Source organism: Arachis stenosperma, chromosome 4 (genome assembly GCF_014773155.1).
Source record: "Arachis stenosperma cultivar V10309 chromosome 4, arast.V10309.gnm1.PFL2, whole genome shotgun sequence".
NCBI lineage: Eukaryota > Viridiplantae > Streptophyta > Magnoliopsida > Fabales > Fabaceae > Arachis > Arachis stenosperma.
In genome coordinates this window covers 58,977,627-58,983,626 of record NC_080380.1, presented here as the reverse complement: position 1 = coordinate 58,983,626, position 6,000 = coordinate 58,977,627, and the positions used below count along the sequence as shown (strand labels likewise).

Genomic DNA, 6,000 nt, shown 5'->3' with positions numbered 1-6,000 from the left:
CAACTAGCATATTCTTCCAACTAAAGTTGCTTGACCAATCAATCCTTGTGGAATTCGACCTCACTCTATTGTGAGTTTTTACTTGACAATAATTCAGTATACTTGCCGAGGGGAAATTTGTTGAGAGACAAGCTTTCATGCATCAAGTTTATGGCGCCATTGTCGGGGATTGATTTTGTATCAACAATGATTAAGTTGGAAGTTCACTAGATTGAGCATTTTTCTTTTGTTTGTTTACTTTATTCGGTTGTTTACCTTCAGTTTGTTTCGTTTCTTCCTCACCTCCTATACCCCATCTATTTTCTTTCTTTCTTCTTTATTATTTACAATTCTGCTCACTAACCCACTAACTATTTGATAATTTGCACCACTCACACTAACAATCACTCTAACAAGAATAACCTCTTCATTTCATCTCTTGCTGTGTATTTTGTTAGTTGTCTGACAGGGCGAAGAAGGGGAGCTTCAACTTCCTTCGATTTAGAACCTGAAAGAACCCTCCAGAGACTAAGAAGGGAAGCAAGAGGGAAAGGAGCTGTTGGTGCTGAAGAAGAGGAAGAGTATTTTGAAACCAACATGGAGGAGAACTTGGAAAACAATCATGAAGGAGAAGCTCACAACCATGCTAGAGAAGGCCCTGCAAACCATGCTGGGCAAGAAAGGAGAGTTTTAGGCTCCTACATCAATCCAAATCCAGGAAACTATGGAAGTAGCATCCAAAAGCCCACCATACATGCCAACAAATTTGAATTAAAACCCCAGCTAATCACCCTTGTTCAGAACAATTGCTCATTTGGAGGAAGTGCTCAAGAAGACCCTAATCAACATCTAACCACCTTTCTGAGAATTTGTGACACTGTGAAGTCTAATGGAGTCCACCCGGATGTCTATAGGCTACTTTTGTTCCCTTTTTCACTCAGGGACAAAGCATTTAAGTGACTTGAATCCTTCCCAAAGGAGAGCTTGACAAATTGGGAAGATGTGGTGAACAAGTTTTTGGCAAGATTCTACCCTCCTCAAAGAATTAACAAGCTGAGAGCTGAGGTGCAAACTTTTAGGCAACAAGATGGTGAGACTCTCTATGAGGCATGGGAGAGGTTCAAGGACTTAACAAGAAGATGCCCACCAGATATGTTCAATGAATGGATTCAACATCATATTTTCTATGAATGTCTTTCTTATGAGTCAAAGAAGGCTGTAGACCATTCATCAGGGGGCTCCCTAAACAAGAAGAAAACCATTGAAGAAGCCATAGATGTCATTGAAACAGTAGCTGAGAATGACTACTTCTATGCCTCTGAAAGAAGCAATACTCGAGGAGTAATGCAGCTGAACCACATGGATGCATTACTAGCTCAAAATAAGATGATCACCAAGCAGCTAGCAGATTTTACCAAGAAGGTGGAGGAAAACTAAGTTGCAGCAATCATCACTTCATCACCAGCTCAAGAAGGAGTGAATATAGGAGAAGAAGGTGACTAGGAACAAATCAACTATGTTGGAAACTCACCTAGACAAATCCATGATCCATACTCTAAAACTTATAACTCTGGATGAAGAAATTACCCCAACTTTGGGTGGGGAAATCAACAAGACCAAGGCCAAGACCAGAGACGCCACAACCATAACCCGAACAACAATGCAACTCACCAACATCCCTCACACAGGTCCTATCAACAACCACCTAATCCCAACCCACCATCACTAACCGAGGATAGACTTTCAAGGATTGTGACTCTACTTGAAGACATATGTAGAGAAATCCAAGACAATAAGGTGTTTAAGGAGGAAGTGCGAGCCAATATCAAAAACCAAGGGAAAAACATCAAGAGACTAGAGTCTCAAGTAGGGCATCTAGCTCAACAAATTCCCAAACCGACTGATGGTTTTCCAAGTGACACAGAGAAGAACCCAAGAGGAGAAACAAAGAAAGTAAAGTGGGAAGAATGTAAGATAATCACCACAAGTGATAAGAGGAGTATGGAGAAAGTAGAACACCTCCAATACAGTCCAAAGGAAAATCATGAAGAAAGAAACTCTGCACCTCAACTCACACTCAAGGAAGAGCTGAAGGAGAGGGAGATACTGAACCCATATGCACCCTTCCTCCAAAGGCTTAAGGGTGGTGTAGCAGGGAGAATGTATTCAAGGTTCCTCGACATGTTTGCATCTCTTGATGTAAATATACCATTTATTAAGGCCCTCCAGCAAATGCATTCCTATATCAAGTATATAAAGGAGCTACTAGCCAGAAAGAGTTCATCAAAGGATGGATCATCAAGAAAAACTACTCTCTAGTTGGATGGATCATCAAGAAAAACTACTCTCTAGTTGGATGGATCAACAAAGAGAGTGGCAGAAATAGCAAATGGAATTACAACAGGAGCATTACTCCCAGCTCACCCAAGCCATCAATCAAGTGTCCGAAAGGCAAGAAAGCCAGGACAAACACCTTCAGGAACTCAACCAATGCCAGATAGCTCAGATGAAAGCCTTCAACGAATTCAGTGTACTCAATGAAGGAAGGCAACTGCATCGAGAAAAATTTAGCATAAACACTCAGGCCAAGTTAAACTATATGACTGGGCATATAATTAACTTGCACCCTGCCATCCCAAGTTATGAGGCAGTTTGCAAGGACTTAACAGAGCAAGAAGAGGGGAAGGTGAAACAGCAAAAGGAAGCATTAAAGAAGAAGATGGAGGATGCTGGTTTCTGGAAAAAGATGATAGGGAAGCGCAAAGGGAATGGGGACTCAAGCAATCAAGGAGGATCCCAAGACAAAGGAACATGAGCATTCCAATAAGTGAAAGGTGGTGGAGTTCCTTCTTAGTTCTATCTCTTTCAAACTTTAAATAAGGAAAATCATGTATGAAATAGAACATGCTTCCATGAGTAGCTTAGGATTTTCAATTCTACATTTAAGGTTTTCTTTGTTTAGATCCATGTTATTGAGCTTAATGTCCCTAGTGTTCATCTTCATCTTTCTTAATTGTATGCCTGTCCTTTAAGTTAATAAAAAAGAAAATGTTATGATAAGAACAAGAGTGGAGTTATTTTGTGAAGTGAATCCTGAATGTTTGTGGTAGGGTGATTAGTTAACTAAGTTGGTTCACCAACAAGGAAAGAATGCAACTATCTATCCTGAATCCTATGCTTGAAACACATTCTATGAGACTAACTAAATAACAAGATCCCAATAAGAAAAGAGAAAGAGCAATAAAAGTGATAAGGAAAGAAAGACAATAAGAAACAATGCTAGGCACCAAGGGTTTTAAGATTGAGGCATGTGTCTGTGGTGTTCATGTGCAAGGGATATGCTTGGATGAATAAGCTCTTAGGGGTGTCTCATCACTTGGTAACTTGGATTAACTAATCCGGGATTATCAGCTGAAAGTCCACTATCAAGAGTGACCCTTGCTACAGAACACTTAGTAACCCAAAGAGGTGCTGGACACCAAGGTCTTAAGAAAGAAAAATAACAAACCATGTGCCTGTGGTGTGTATGTATGAGGGAAAAAGACTTGAGGGAGTAAGTCCTTAAGGGTGTCTTAACACCTAGCACCTTGAATCAACTGGTTCGTTGAGTGTTGGCTGAAAGCTTATCATAAAGAGTCGCCCTCTTACAGAGCACTTAGCCAAAAGAAGAATGCAATAAATCTTGAGAAAACAAAAAGAAGGAAGGATCAACAACTAGGAAGTCTCAAGGGATGTAAGTAAGCAAGTGTTCAAGGGCATGATAAAGGCCTGAAACCTGGTAAAGGAATGAACCTAAGTTGCTATGCATGAAACCCCATAAACCAGGAATTTTACTTTTATATTGTTCATCTTGTTCTTTCATTAATTATTCCTATGTTCCAGTACTTGCTTAGGGACAAGCAAGCTTTAAGTTTGGTGTTGTGATGCCAGGGTATCTAGGACAGTTTCACTGACTTTTTCTTTACTGTTTTAAGGTAGTTTCATGCATTTTCTTAGAGAATAAGGCAAGTTTTGGATGAAAATACACTCACACCTTGATTCAAGCAACTATTGTGAATTTCACATGATTTCATGAGGATTTTGCAAGAATTGAATGACAAATTGATGATGCATAATCTCATAACTTTGACTAGAGCTTTGATGCACTTTATTTGCTTGATTTCAGGACAAAGGAAGCAAGGAAGAACCATGTTAGTAGCCACGTTAACCTAGTTAACGTGACCACTAACGTGGAATGGGAAAGAGCTTGAAATGTTAATGAGAAAAGTGATCACCAATAACGTCTACGAAGCCATCATAAGCCCACGTTAATTGCCACGTTAACTAGATTAACGTGGTAGTTAACGTGGAGACAAAGAAAGCTCCAACGTTAGTGGTAAATGTGAACACCACTAATGCTCTAAAATGTGGCAATGAACCACGTTAAGAGCCACGTTAACTTAGTTAACGTGAACTCTAACGTGGAAGAGAGGAACAATGCCAACATTAGTAATACTCACCTTTGTCACTAACGTTAGATCAAACTAGCATTGCCCACATTAGTGGTCACGTTAAGACCACTAACGTGAAAGTTAACGTGGAGCTAAGATTGATGAGCCAATGTTAGTGACACTCATCTTTGTCACTAACGTTGGAGATGGCATTCACTACCACGTTAGTGGCCACATTAACTTAGTTAACGTGAGCTCTAACATGGAGAGTAGGGGCACTTGGAGCATTAGTGACAAAGGTGAGTGCCACTAATGCTCTCGAAGATGAGGCATACCCACGTTAAGAGCCACGTTAGTTACACTAACGTGAACTCTAATGTAGGGACAAGGGGCACAAGGCAACGTTATTGGGAAAGGTGAGTCCTAATAACGCTTCCGAAGGTTTATAAGGCAACGTTAGTGGTCACGTTAGTGCCACTAACGCTGGAGTTAACGTGGGTTATATGGGGTTGGAACGTTAATGAAAAAGGTGATTGCCACTAACGTTCCCAAACCCACAATGTCACTTAACATTAACTTCACTAATGCCCATGCCTAATTCATACTTTTCAGCAAGCTGAGTCCACTAAAGATTGTAACTGCTTTAACTCAAGATCTAAGGCCCACATCCAAGACTTGAAGAACTCACTAGAAGATCAAGAGAAGTAGTATATATAGGAGTAGTTTTGAACTATAGAGAAGCTTGGCACTTTGGAGAACTACCCTCTATATATTTACTTTTCTGCACTTTAGCTAACGATGGATTCTTTTCTGCCATTTTCCATTTCTAGAGCTATGAACAACTAAACCCCTTTCATTGGGTTAGGGAGCTCTGTTGTAATTTGATGGATCAATTATAGTTTTCATTCTCTTCTTCTTTCTTCTTTTTTGATTTACTAGAAAGCTTTCGATCTTAATTCAATTGGTTAGTTGTCTTGGAAAAGAAACTCTCTATAATTGGATCTATTCTGAGCCTTGGAAAAGGGATGAGGAGATCATGCTAGAATTGCTTTCTCATGTTGGACCAAATTGGGGTCTGGGCGGATATAGTGATATGTAATCCTTCCAACACTTTGATTTGGAAATACATGTAGTATAATTAGTGACCACACTCCATCTCTTCCCATGAGCAATTAAATCAAGGAATTGGGCAATTGTTCAAGCTTAGAGAGATTGGGTTGCCAAGGAATTGGAACCTAATCACTTAAGATTGCCAAGGAGATCAATAGATGCTTTGATTGAGGAAGAGATGAAAATGAATTTGATCCGGAGAATACAACATCTCCTGAGCCCAATGAATTCCCCATTTCTGATCTTACCCATTCTCTTTACTTTTTGCCATTTATTTACATGCTCATTTCCCCAAATCCCCATCTAAGATTCTGCACTTTATTTTCTGCTATTTACTTTCCCGCCATTTAATTTTCTACAATTCTCAAACTACATTCTGTTTAGCTCGACTAGCATATTCTTCCAACTAAAGTTGCTTGACCAATCAATCCCTATGGGATTTGATCTCATTCTATTGTTAGTTTTTACTTGACGATAATTC

The 6,000-nt window shown here is 39.7% G+C and overlaps 1 non-coding gene across 1 annotated transcript; it reads right to left on the bottom strand.

Annotated features, from left to right (window-relative positions):
• Window positions 1–1,029: 1,029 nt before the first annotated feature.
• LOC130978539 (small nucleolar RNA R71) lies at window positions 1,030–1,136 on the bottom strand. Its single transcript, XR_009086164.1, has one exon. It is a non-coding gene; the product is annotated as a small nucleolar RNA R71 (small nucleolar RNA).
• Between the last annotated feature and the right edge of the window lie 4,864 nt (window positions 1,137–6,000).